The sequence below is a fragment of the Sorex fumeus genome, unplaced genomic scaffold, assembly GCF_029834395.1.
Source record: "Sorex fumeus unplaced genomic scaffold, SorFum_2.1 ptg000086l, whole genome shotgun sequence".
Lineage (NCBI taxonomy): Eukaryota > Metazoa > Chordata > Mammalia > Eulipotyphla > Soricidae > Sorex > Sorex fumeus.
In genome coordinates, this window is record NW_026606143.1 from 6,355,519 (window position 1) to 6,368,438 (window position 12,920).

The following is a 12,920-nucleotide window of genomic DNA, read 5'->3' on the forward strand; positions in this document are numbered from 1 at the left end:
TTCTTATGGAAAACAAAAATTTCATCTGTCTCTGAAAGGCAGTGCCTGTTCAGAGGAAAAACACTTCTACATGTTGGTCTAAAGTAGACGCCGAAAAAGTAGATAAGGGCCTCTGCCTTTTAACACCAGGTTTACATGTCCCCCCCAGAAAGCAGAGTTAAATCTTGGTCATTCAGACATATATAACCATGATAATGAAGAGCTATTTAAATTACTGACTCAAGATCATCAAGCTCCTATTTAAGATAACTGTAGCTAATCATTCTATTTATCATTTCTAAGATCAACTTAAATTTGACAAAAGTTGAAATTTACTTCCCCAAACTTGCCACATTTCAAGTGTTAGTGGCTAGAATTTGATGGTACAGACTAAAGGAAAGAGTGATAAAAGGGAAGGGCCTTTTTGAGTGAGCACAGAGGCGGGGTGGGGTAGGGGGAATGGGGTGGGGGGGTTGGGAGGGCTACAGGGGTCAGTGGTGGTGGAGAATGGGCACTGGTGAAGGGATGGGTACTCGATCATTGAATAAATGAAACTCAAACATGAAAGTTTGTAAGTCTACAACTGTACCTCATGGTGTTTCACTAATAAAAAATAATAAAAAAGAAAATTAATAATAATTTGAGGGAATAGATATGGAACACTTCCATCATCATAAAAAGTTCTACTAAAAATCGTTTGCCTTAAAACATACTAAAATAAATAAATATATTAAGACTAGAGTTTGATTTGAGTTCTCATTCCCCTGACGTGAAGGCATCACCAATATGGCAGTGCTGAGAAGGATGAGGAAGGAGAGGCTGATAAAATCTCAAGGCTGAACTAGACTGCCAAAACTAAGGAAGACAAAAATGATTGTCTGTACTTTCAATGCACATACACTAGCATCAGATGCATCCATCGAGGATCTGATGGTACAAGCACTAAATATCAAGTACAACATCATTGGTCTGACCAAGACAAGAAGGCATCAATCCCATCACGCCGTTTTCGACACTGGAGAAGAAGTGTTCCTCGGAACATGCAATAAAAGAGGCGTCAGAGGTATCGGTGTCCTTGTCAACGTGAACTTGGCCATGAGCATTGATTCATTCGAATGCCTAACAACCCGAATCGGATGTTTACACTTGAATAGATGTGTCTCAGTGCCGGCAGTTTCTATCTTCGTTGCCTACACACCAACATCCAATTATGATGTAGTAGAAATAGAGAAGTTCTACATGGAGCTGAAGAAGTTCTATAAAGAAGACCAGACCTTCTACAAGATCATTGTGGGTGATTTTAATGCCAAGATAGGACCGAGAAGATCAGCCAAAGAACTCCACATCAGGACCCATGGCCTAGAATGGAATGAACAGGGTGAGAGACTGTCTGAGTTCATCATGTCGACTAAGACCATTCATGGTAACTCACACTTCCAGAAGGCCGAATCTTAACTTTGGACATGGGAGTCTCCCGGTGGACGGTTCCACAACGAAATAGACCACATCATATTCAATCAACGGTTTTGCCTGACCGATGTCGCTGCTGTCCCAAAATTCCAAACGGGATCGGACCACCGTCTCCTTCGTGCAAAATTCTACTTCACAGAGTGGGGAGAAAGGGCTGCAAAGTTTAAGAAGAGAACGCTAGAACGACAACCAACTGGGAGCTCTTTGGCTCTATTGCTGCAACATGGGAAGGTGCCATCATTGACAACATTGACGAGGAATACGATCTACTGGTTCAGCACCTCCATGATTGTGCGAGGAACGCCAAGTGAGAGATAGCCACAAAAAAACGCCTGTCTTCGAAAACTCTTGAGCTTCTTAGCCAACGTGGTTTGGCGCACGACTCAGGCAACAGCAAGCGAAGGTCCGAGATCGCAAAGCAGTGCAGAGATGTGATCAAGGAAGACATCAAAGAGAGAAGAGCAGAAGCACTGATAGATGCAGCAGAAGCTGGGGAAAGCATTCATAACGGCCACCTGTCATTCGCCAACTAGAAGACCAAGATGACTGCCCTCCAACATCCTGATGGACCTATCACATCTTCCAGAAGGAAAATGGAGATTATCCGTGACTTCTACTCAGATCTCTTCGATACCCATGTCCACCTGCCCACATACCAAATTCTACAGAATGTATATGTCGTTCTCAATGTTCTCCCTTCCAAAATCCGACACGCCATTTCATTGGTAAAGAAATGAAGAACACCTAGCCCAGACAAGGTCAGACCTGAACACCTGAAAAACCTGCCATCAGTACTCATCAATACGCTGGCTCGGCTCTTCACATGCTACCTGTCTGAATGCAAGGTTCCGTCCCAATGGAAAACCAGCAGGACTGTACTACTGTACAAGAAGGGAGACATCCACGACATTGGCAACTATCGCCCAATCAGCGTATTGTCTGTCATCTACAAGCTGTTCACTAGAGTTATCCTGAATAGGATTGGCAGAACACTAGATGAAGAACAACCATGTGAGCAAGCTGGGTTCCGCAAAGGATTCAGCACCATCAACTGTATCCACATGATAACCAAGCTCATTGAGGTTTGTCGGGAGTTCAAGATGCTGCTCTGTCAAATGTTCTTTGATTTAAAGAAGGCCTTTAATTCTGTTGAGACAGAAGCAGTCATTGAAGCTCTAGCCATTCAGGGCATTCAAACTCAATACATCAGGTTCCTCCGTGAGCTGTATTATGGATTCACTGGCCTGCTCGAGGCAATTGACGACCAGGATCTCAGCATTCTACAAAGAAGTGATCATCGATGTCAAGAGAGGAGTTCAGCAGGGTGATACCATTTCACCGAAACTCTTCAGTGCCACCCTTGAGAACATCATACGACAACTGGAATGGGAAGGAATGGGAGTGAAGATAGATGGTCAGCAACTACACCACCTCTGCTTTGCTGATGACATCATTCTAATAACACCAAAAATTAGCCAATTGTCAGAAATGCTGGCCGACTTCGACCGTGAGTATGGAAAAGTTGGACTACAGCTAAATTTTACGAAGACAATGTTTATGAGAAACAGCCTCGTTCTTGACACTCCATTCACTCTCAATGGAACGACCATCTCTGAATGCAACGTTATGTGTACCTAGGTCAAGAAGTTAACATGACGAATGACCTGGCACCTGAGTTGCGCAGGAGGAAGATAGTGGCTTGGAACACCTTCAAGAGCATCGATGAAATAGCTAAGGGGGCGAAGAACTTCCGGCTCCGGGCACATATCTTTGATTCCACTGTTCTTCCTGCATTAACATACGCCTCAGAGACCTGGGACCTACGCCAACAGGATGAGCATGCTATTCAGTTCTCCCAATGAGTAATCAAAAGAGCTATGCGTGGAGTATCACGTTTCACTCAAATGAGAGAAAGAATCCGGAGTTCCCACCTCCATCGACAATCAAAAATCAGGGATGCTGTCTTGTTTGCCAAGATGTCAAATATCAGATGGGCTGGACATGTAATGAGATTTGGAGATGACCACTGGACTAGAGCCGTTACCGACTGGATTCCACGGGACGTCAAAAGACCACGTGGCCGCCCACCTACCAGATGGTCAGACTCCTTCATCAAGATCTTGAATGATCGGTTTGAGGCTCTTCGTGTTCCTAGTACGAACAGATGCCACTGGGCTACACTAGCACGTGACAGGGACAAATAGAAACGTTACTAGCGCCTGCTCAAGCAAATCGATGATTAACGGGAAGTCTATACTTGATCACTTGGTCACTCAAGTCAAGTGATCAAGTGATCAAGTATAGACTAGAGTTTGATAGGGTTTATAACTTGATTAGTTTCCTGGAGTAATTGTAAGTTAGTCACCTGACATGGTGTCACAGATATTGAAAGTCTCTGCTATATTTCATTGTATCCTGGTAAATTCTGGGAAGAGGTCAAGTCTTCTGTTAAAATTCAGCTCAGAAATCACAAGTCAAAACTGTGTAGCTTCTGAAGATGCTTTTATCCAAGCATGGGGCTGGTTTGAGTAAGAGTGTTTACAAATGCTCACATTTCTGCCATTCAGTATTATAATTTTCCTTTATTAGTTTTAAATTTTAATCATGAGTAAAACACAGAGCCAACACCACTGCATGGAGGAGACACAAATTAAAATAACTAAACTAAAACGTGTGCCTGCCAAGTAGGGTGGGAAGTAACCTGAGTGTAGGATGACATTGGTTTTTCCTTCCTCCCTTGCCACAAGGATCACGATCACGACAATCCTGTTGTTCGTCGATTGCCTCGAGCAGGCCCCAGTAACGTCTCCTTCGTCCTAGCCCTGAGATTTTTTAAAAAGTGCCATATTCAAGGCTCTTTCATGGTTAGGAGAATTAGACCCATCATTGTTACTGGTATTTTGCATACTGGGTACGCCACAGGGAGTTTGTCAGACTCTGCTGTGTGGGCAGGTTACATTCGGTAGCCTGCCGGTTTGTCCAAAGTAAGAATGAGAAAAGATGTCGCGCAGCTGCAAATGTGGCCGCGTGCTTCTGAGAGCTGGGTTTTATAGTCTCTGAGTCTTGGCCGTTGATGGGATTACACGGTGCTAGAGGGCCAGTTGGTGGGTGTGACCCCTGCCTACTGGAATTTGGAGTATCTGGGTGAAGTATGCTCAGCCCCAATCCGAGCAGGCTTGGAGATCTCAGTCCCGGGACCCGCATGCCTTTGTTCCTCTGCTGGTACCTTCATGTGTGTGGAGAGTGGTCTCAGCATGGTGGTGGCTAATTCTGGAGGTCTTCGGCTGCCGGAGCCCTGGTCGGGGCAGGGAGGGAAACTCCCTCCACCATGCTGAGACCAGTGTCCTGACTAGTTTGGATGAGGCTGAACATTTTTCCCCTTAAAACAGTCTTCAGTAAATAAATTCAGTATATTGTAAGTGGGCAGTTTTCCTTTTCTCACAGAAACTTGGCTGGTCTCAGACATGCAGATCTCAGGTGCTAGCCAGGTCTGATCTTTAAAATATAGATTCCAGACTCTAACCAGACTAGTCTTTGGGATGCAAATTCAAGTGCTTGTAGCCCAAGAAAGGTTTCAGTTTTGGCTTTGTATCTTCTTTCCGGAGACCGAAATTACTGGCCTGCAGATGGATGCAAAGAAACAATGTATGTTTTGCTGCTTCAATGTTCTTTCTGTAACTCCTTTTGATGACTTCACTGCATTGCACCTTTTAATGATATTATGATCAATGAAAGGAGATTTCGGGGATCTCTACCAGGGACACAGGTATGAGAGAACCTCGGCTCTCCATGACCTAAATTTCTTTTGCGTTCCTTGTCTCAGCATCTCCGACAGAACAATCATTCACGCAGCACCAGCTTCTCATGAGACTGTTAGAGTGGGCTGGGGGAGGCAGAGGAGAGACAGGAGTGAATGGAAAGAGGATTGGAATAAAATGAAACTAAGACTAACCAGCCTGGCCCTCATTTCCTTCCTTCGCCTGCCCATCACCATCGACCTCCCTGGAATGGGGGAAACAGCCTGAGACTACCAAACGTGGGTGGTGGGAGAGATGGGAGAGATAGACCGCTGCTGTCTTTTTGTGTTTAAGCACCTGAGCATATTGCTGGAGGGAACATCATTCTAGAAGTAAGACTGGTACTGGTGTTAGTGTTAGGGTGCGATTGAAATCTCCCTTTAACGACAAAGAGACTCCAGAGACTGCAAACAGCAAGCAGGGTTTATTATAAGTCTAGCTAGCCAGGGTTGAGCCACCTATGCAGACACGTAGGTGTAGCAGGATGGGCAAGACCCCGAGCTTCTTCAAAGGGGATCTTATATAGGCTTCACTGGCTGTTACAGCAAAACCTGCACATTTCATAGCAGATAGATTTGAAACAAACCTCACTTTCCTGACCAATCAATTTTAAAGTATATCACTCCTTAGCCTATAGTTTAAAGATCAGCATTTGCGTCAGTGCTTAGGAACGTCCTGTTTTTTTTTAGGGCAATCATGGGTCTTGTGACATGGGTCTCGTGAGAGACATCTGGTTATCTGGTCTGATTCCCCCCCTTCTTGTGACTTGCAACTAGGGGCATCTCTATCCTAATTCCTTGCTCAGGGGCAGAAAAACAAGTTATTTTGCAATGTGGATTCCTGTAAAGAGGATCTGAAAAAGCTATCTAAACCTGTTCCTCACATTAGAACATTTTATGCCTTAAATTCTATTATAAACAACTTAGTAAGTCATGGTGACTTAATTAAAAATATATATGCACACACACACAAACACATGTATTGTTAGAACGCAGATTGTGATCTCCCTTTAAAGACAAAGAGACTCCTGAGACTTCAAACAGCAAGCAAAGTTTATTGTAAGACTAGCTAGCCAGGGTCAAGCCACCTACAGAGACACACAGGTCCGATAGGTTAGGCAAGACCCCGAACTTCTTCAAAGGGCATCTTATATAGGTCTTCACTGGCTGTTACAGCAGAGCCCGTGCATTTCATGGCCAATAGATTCGTAACAACATACACTTCCTTAACCAATCAATTTAAAAGTACATCACTCCTTAGCCTATAGATTCAAAGATCAGTATTTACGTACATGGGCATTGTGGCTAGTGGGGATCTCATAACTCAAACATCTGGTTATCTTCCATGTCTACTCGGCTCCCTGTGATTTACAGCTCAGGACACCTGCATTCAGGTGGAGGCGGGTGAGGGAAGAGTTACTAGTGGAGGGGCAGATAAGGAAGATTCAACAGTAGAGGCAAGATTTACATCCCAATTAAGAAGAGTCAACAATGGAGGCAGGATTTACAGCTCAGGGCTGTACTAGGGAGGGGGCAGGATTTACATCTCAAGGCTTTACCAGGGATGGGGCAGGTAAGGAAGAGTTACTAATTAGCAGAGTTTAGCTCTGGAATTTCCCTCGGGGTCCCATGGGACCTTACTATCTATCTATCTATCTATCTATCTATCTATCTATCTATCTATGTATCTATCTTGTTGGAGCAATAGTACAGCAGGTGAGGCACTTGCCTTACATGTGGATGACTTCAGTTTGATACCTGGAATTCCATATAGTCCCCTGAGCATGCATGCTAGGAATGATTCTTGAGTGCAGAGCCAAGAGTAACCCCTGAGCACCAGGTGTGATCCACAAAACAAACAAACAAAAAAAAAGAAATTCATTGATTTGGGGGCCTCTAATGCAGTTATCAGAGATGCCAAAGAGCAATACAAACAATTCTCCAGGGGCTATGAGGCCACTCCCAGCTGTTCTTGGGACCATGTGATGCCAGGGATCTATCACAGGGTCACCACATAGAAAGCATGCCCTCCAAACTGTGTTCCTTCCCTTCCCAACCTTGCTATTTCTTTACACTTATCACCGAGGAAATAACCTTTTGTTGATGAATCATTCCATGAAAATATAAATATAAAAAGATGTTTGATGAACTCACAAGCAAAATCTCTGTGATCATAATAGGGCAGGGGACAGAATCTGACTCTCACCTGCATCTGCCCACAATAATTTTCTTTTTTACTGAATCACTGTGAAATTCACGATTACAAAGTTGTTTATGATTGGGTTTTAGTCAGTGTTCCAACACCCGTCCCTTCATCAGTGTACATCATTTCCACCACCAGTGTCCCCAGTTTCCCCCACCCTACCACCACCCCAGTTCTCTATGGCAGGTACTTTTATTCTCTCTCTCTCTCTCTCTCTCTCTCTCTCTCTCTCTCCTTTTCTCTCTCTCTCTGTCTTTCTTCCTCTTAATCCATTATAATTTTTTCTTCAAATGTAGATCCTATTTTAAATTTACTACCAGTTCAGAGAAACATAATGAGTTTCCAATACATCAGTGCAGCCTAATCAAATAACTTCCTAGAGGCACAAAGGCCTGAGGGAATCACACAGTGAACAGATGAAGCTTACTGATGAAATAAAGAGAAAGAGTATTCTTTGCTACTAACTCTTCTAGAAGGCTTGGGAGTCTATCATTCCTCCTCCACCCATTTGATTCCTTTTAGTTAAACAACATCTGCAGTATAAAAGCAAAAATTATTCTTAAATACTGAATTAACAGTCTCCTTTTTATTCACTTTTATCCTCTCAACTATCCTTTTTCAGTTCTCGCTCTGTTAGCTCTGTCCACTGCAGTTGGTAAGGACAGTCTGCTCTTTTTTCTCAAACTGGAGCTTTTCCAACACCAGCCTTGATACCCAGTGTTAGATGTAGCTTCTTAAGAATAGTCATCTCTAAATTCCCTCACCAGGTTTTCATTTCTTAGCACCTTTTCTTTTCTCCTCTGTGCATGCATGTGGAATCCTCATTTTTAAAAAATCAATGTGATATTTAAATAACAACTCCAGAAATCAAATTATTTTCTGTGAAATAAGCAAGTTCTAGTTTTATAGTTTTCCAATCATACAGTCCACCAGATCCCAATATATATTATTCACCCTGTATGACAAATAAGAACAACTTTACCTTTTTACCACTGTTCAGAAGAAGAATCTCAAAGACAACTATCTGAGCTAAGCTGCACTAATGTGCTATTCGTATTGGATACTGAATTTATTTTTCTGCACTGGCCATAAATCTAAATAAAGAAAATCTGACTGCAGAGGAGATTATTTCAGGGAGAATACAGAATGTACACCTACCTTGTCAAGCATTTGTCTAAGAGCACAACCTCCTCCCCCCTGCTCTCCACTCCAAGCACTTTCTGCCTTGTAGAACCCTTGACAACACTATTCTCCAGCTGGAAACGAAGGAGGAAAATGTCAAACTATAAGACTGCTTTGATGGGGAGTTATGACCCTAAGAGAAATACTGTGACAACAACTTATCTCAGAAGCTTTGAGTTCCTCCTCCTGTGCTCTAAGTCAAGGAGGTCCTCTGTGCCTAGAACCTGAGGAAGGAGAGTAAGGATGAAAAGGGGAGTTCACCTTCTTTTTTTTCTGCTGTACAGTATCTGACATCATTTCTGAATGATGTCAATAGTAGGATAACAGAGGGAACAGTGGTACCCCTAGACAATGTGGCATTTCACAGTCTGGCTTAAGCAGCCTATCCCAAGATATGACTAAAGTGAAACAGTATATTTCACTATATACCAAACTACTCAATAGAGACCATCTCTGATGCTAATGAAATCAGTAGTTGAAATCAAGCTTAAGAGATTTTAGGGAATGCGTCCTTATCTGTGGAATTGCAGCTGTTGCGCTACCATAAATAATTTACAGGCAGGGTGGCTTGTCACTATTAACACAAGAGTCACTTTGGAATGTTCTGCAACAGTCTGGGGAGTTTTTTTTTTCTTAGTTTCAGGTCTAATCCTTTTGATCCTATTGACTTTAGGTATAAAAGCTAACAAAATGCTTTACATATCATGTTATCCAACATGTGTTTAATGTTATTCAATCCACTACAGAAGTCTTGGGAAAATGACCCATCTATTTCTTTTCTTTGTCGCCCTGCAGAGCCTTCTACCCCACACTTTCCAGATTCAGCTGTTCACATCAGAGGTATTTCCAACCTTTCAACACAGAGGGCAGAATCATCATGTTCACAGTTGGGCTCATAATTACTTTTCTCCTTTTTCAATAAAAGCAGCTAAACTTCTCTTTACAATAAAACAAAATAAGTAGTTAGTTCTTCTCTTTACAATACACCGAAATAAGTAGTTCTTCCTTACCTATTTATCTTCCTCATGACAGAGGACCCTGAACATCACAATGAAAGTTAAGCAGAAAAATTGTGACTTGAAGCAAATCGGTATTTGTCCTGGTAGATCTGTTCATACTTGTCAGCATGTCTGCTTTTAAAAACAAACTGAGCCTTAGCTTGGGAACCCCAAAAGATTGTGAGATAAAGATCAGAATACAGTTAGAGCTCAGTGGTGAAGCTCTGTCCTGCATGCATAATGGTTTAATCCCTGGCTTCACAGCATACAAAGATAGATCCTTGTTAAACTGTGCTTGAGTATTTGGTATCACTAGCACCACAACCACATGTGATCACAATCATGGGCGGGGGGAGGGGAGCGGCACTTATGAAGACCATGCAAAAGTGTGCCAGCACTATAATTAAGTGTGCTGTTAGGGCACAACTCTGGATCTCAAACTGCAAGCAAGGGCCATGCAGGAATGCAATCAGCAAGCAAGTAGTTTATGAGTTGGCTAGCCAGGGTCAAGCCATCCCACTGACACGCAGGTCCAGTAGGTTAGGCAAGATCCCGAGCTTCTTCAAAGGAGATCTTTTATAGGCCTTCACTGGCTGTTACAGCAGAGCCCGTGCATTTCATGGCCAATATATTCGTAACAAGGTATACTTTTTTTTAACCAATCCATATAAAAGTACATCGCTCCTTAGCCTATAGATTCAAAGATCAGTATTTACATACATGGGCATTTTGGCAAGCAGGTTCTCATAACTCAGACATCTTGTTATCTTCTATGTCTACCCGGCTCCCTGTGATTTACAGCTCAGGACACCTGCATTCTGGTGGAGGTGGGTAAGGGAAGAGTTACTAGTGGAGAGGCAGATAAGGAAGAGTCAACAGTGGGGGCAGGGTTTACATCTCAATTAAGAAGAGTCAACAATGGAGGCAGGATTTACAGCTCAGGGCTGTACTCGGGAGGGGGCAGGTAAGGAAGGTAAGGAAGAGTTACTAGTTAGCAGAGTTTAGCTCTGGAATTTTCTTCGGGGTCCCATGGGCCCTTACATGTGCAATCTTGATCATTACAACAAAAGCGAAGGATAGAAGGAAGGGAAATGAAAAGAGTACAAGTGGTTGAGTTTGCAGGTGATTTTCAGAAATTCCCATTGAAGAGTGGAGAAGTGGGATGAGGCAAAGCAAAGCAGTAAATAAATGTTTCATTATAAAGCCAGGTAGAGTGAACGTAACCCACTAAGGACTTATGGAAGCCAGTTTGTGTGTGTGTGTGTGAGTGCGTGTGTTAGGGATAGAGGTGGACTAATTGTGTACCCACTCTTGTGCACATGACTGAAATCTGTTCCTAAGGAATATTAATTCCTAGGACTTCTGGGTTGCCCTAAATGCAGGGAAGTGAGATCTGCCGCTAGAGAAAGACCCCGGGCAATAAAACTAAGGTGCTAAGAGTCATATATGAGATCCTTGTGTATGAGTACTAATGATAATGTTCACTGCCAGCATCTGGAACTGACTCAAATTCCTCTCTCTCCTCTATGTTCTGGCACACTGAATGCCATCAACATCCTCAACACAAATTTGTTGTCTGACTAATTTTTCATCCTGTATTACCATGTCCTGCACTCTACTGTAACTAGTATTTTTCCCTCTTTGAAAAGTCATGCATGGTTGGGTGGATAGTATAACGGGATGGGTGCATGTTTTACCTGTAAGAGTCACTGTTCAATCTTAGCATTGATTCCCCAGCACTGAACTGGGAGAGATTATGGAGCACTCCCAGTTATAGTCAAAAAACCCAAAAGAAAAATAAAATACATTTTATTAGCAAATTTTAAATTGTCACTATTATAGGTAATAGTAAAAAGTAATAATTCCCACATGGAATCTTGGTAGGGGAAAATACAATGTTGGAATTCTTCATCTGAATGTCATCAGTTACTATCACTTAATCACTTAATCACTTAATCCCTGTTATTCATCGATTTACTCGAGCAGGTGCCAGTAACATCTCCATTCATCCCGGTTGCGTGCTAGCGTAGCCCAATGGTATCTGTTCATTCTAGGAACATGCAGAGCCTCAAACTGATCATTCAGGGTCTTGACGAAGAAGTCTGACCATCTTGTAGGTGGGCGTCCACGTGATCTTTTGATGTCCCGTGGAATCCAATCAGTAATGGCTCTAGTCCAGCGGTTGTCTGTAAACCTCATTACGTGTCCAGCCCATCTGATTTTTGATGTCTTGGCAAATGAGACAGCGTCCCTGATTCTTGAGCGTTGACGAAGATCAGAACTCCGGATTCTATCTCTCATTTGAGTGAATCGTGATATTCCAAGCATAGCTCCAATCGAAGATTCCTCTTTGAGATACCCGAATAGCGTTCTCATCCTGTTTTTGTAGGGTCCAGGTCTCAGAGGCATATGTTAATGCAGGAAGAACAGTGGAATCAAAGAGATGTGCTCGTAGCTGGAGGTTATTATTGGGACTGAAACAGTGGTTAAAAACAATCACAGTGTCTAGGCATTCTCCTGAGTCCTGGTTAGAAAAAATGCTTTTCAGTAATCAGAAAAAAAAATTTAAGTCTCTGATAGGACAAGTTAAACATAAGGTAAAGGACAGTGTAAGGTCTGACTAGCTCCATGTTTAATCTCCAATCCCAGCAGATACTGATTATAGTGAAATACTATGGTCTGGTACAAAGAGACACACTCGTACATTATTCACAAACAAAGGTCTAGTGACCAGTGTTCACCCCAGTGCCCAGGCCAGCAAATCTGTGATACCAGCTGCTGTGACTATTGCTCAATCAGAGTACTCACCTCTCTCTCCTGGGACTTACTGTGTCCTTTGAGTAATCCTTCCTCTCAAAAGTGTCTGTTTCAGTTAATCTTTGACATCTATAGAGAACAACACAAGAAGGTTAATTCTCCTGTGGCTCTAGTTTACATTCTTTTCTGTTGCAAGTAAATGTAGTATTAAAGAATATTGAACAGAAGAGACAGATAAAGCATAATCAGAAAGGTGGAGAGATGGTTTATAGGGAAAGAGAGAAAAAGAAAAGTGTCTTTATTATATTGGAAAACACACACACACACAGAGGCAGACATATATTCTTAGGACATTTTCCACACTAGAGGAATGATATTGCTTAACAGGCAAGAAAGAAGCCATTTGAATTCTGTTACTATGCAAATTCAAAGCACTATAGAATTTCTTTCACATGGTAATTGATTGCTTAAGGTTCCCTTTCAGCAAAACTGTATCGTTATCAGAATAGTGCAACTGATATTCAAATAATGGTGC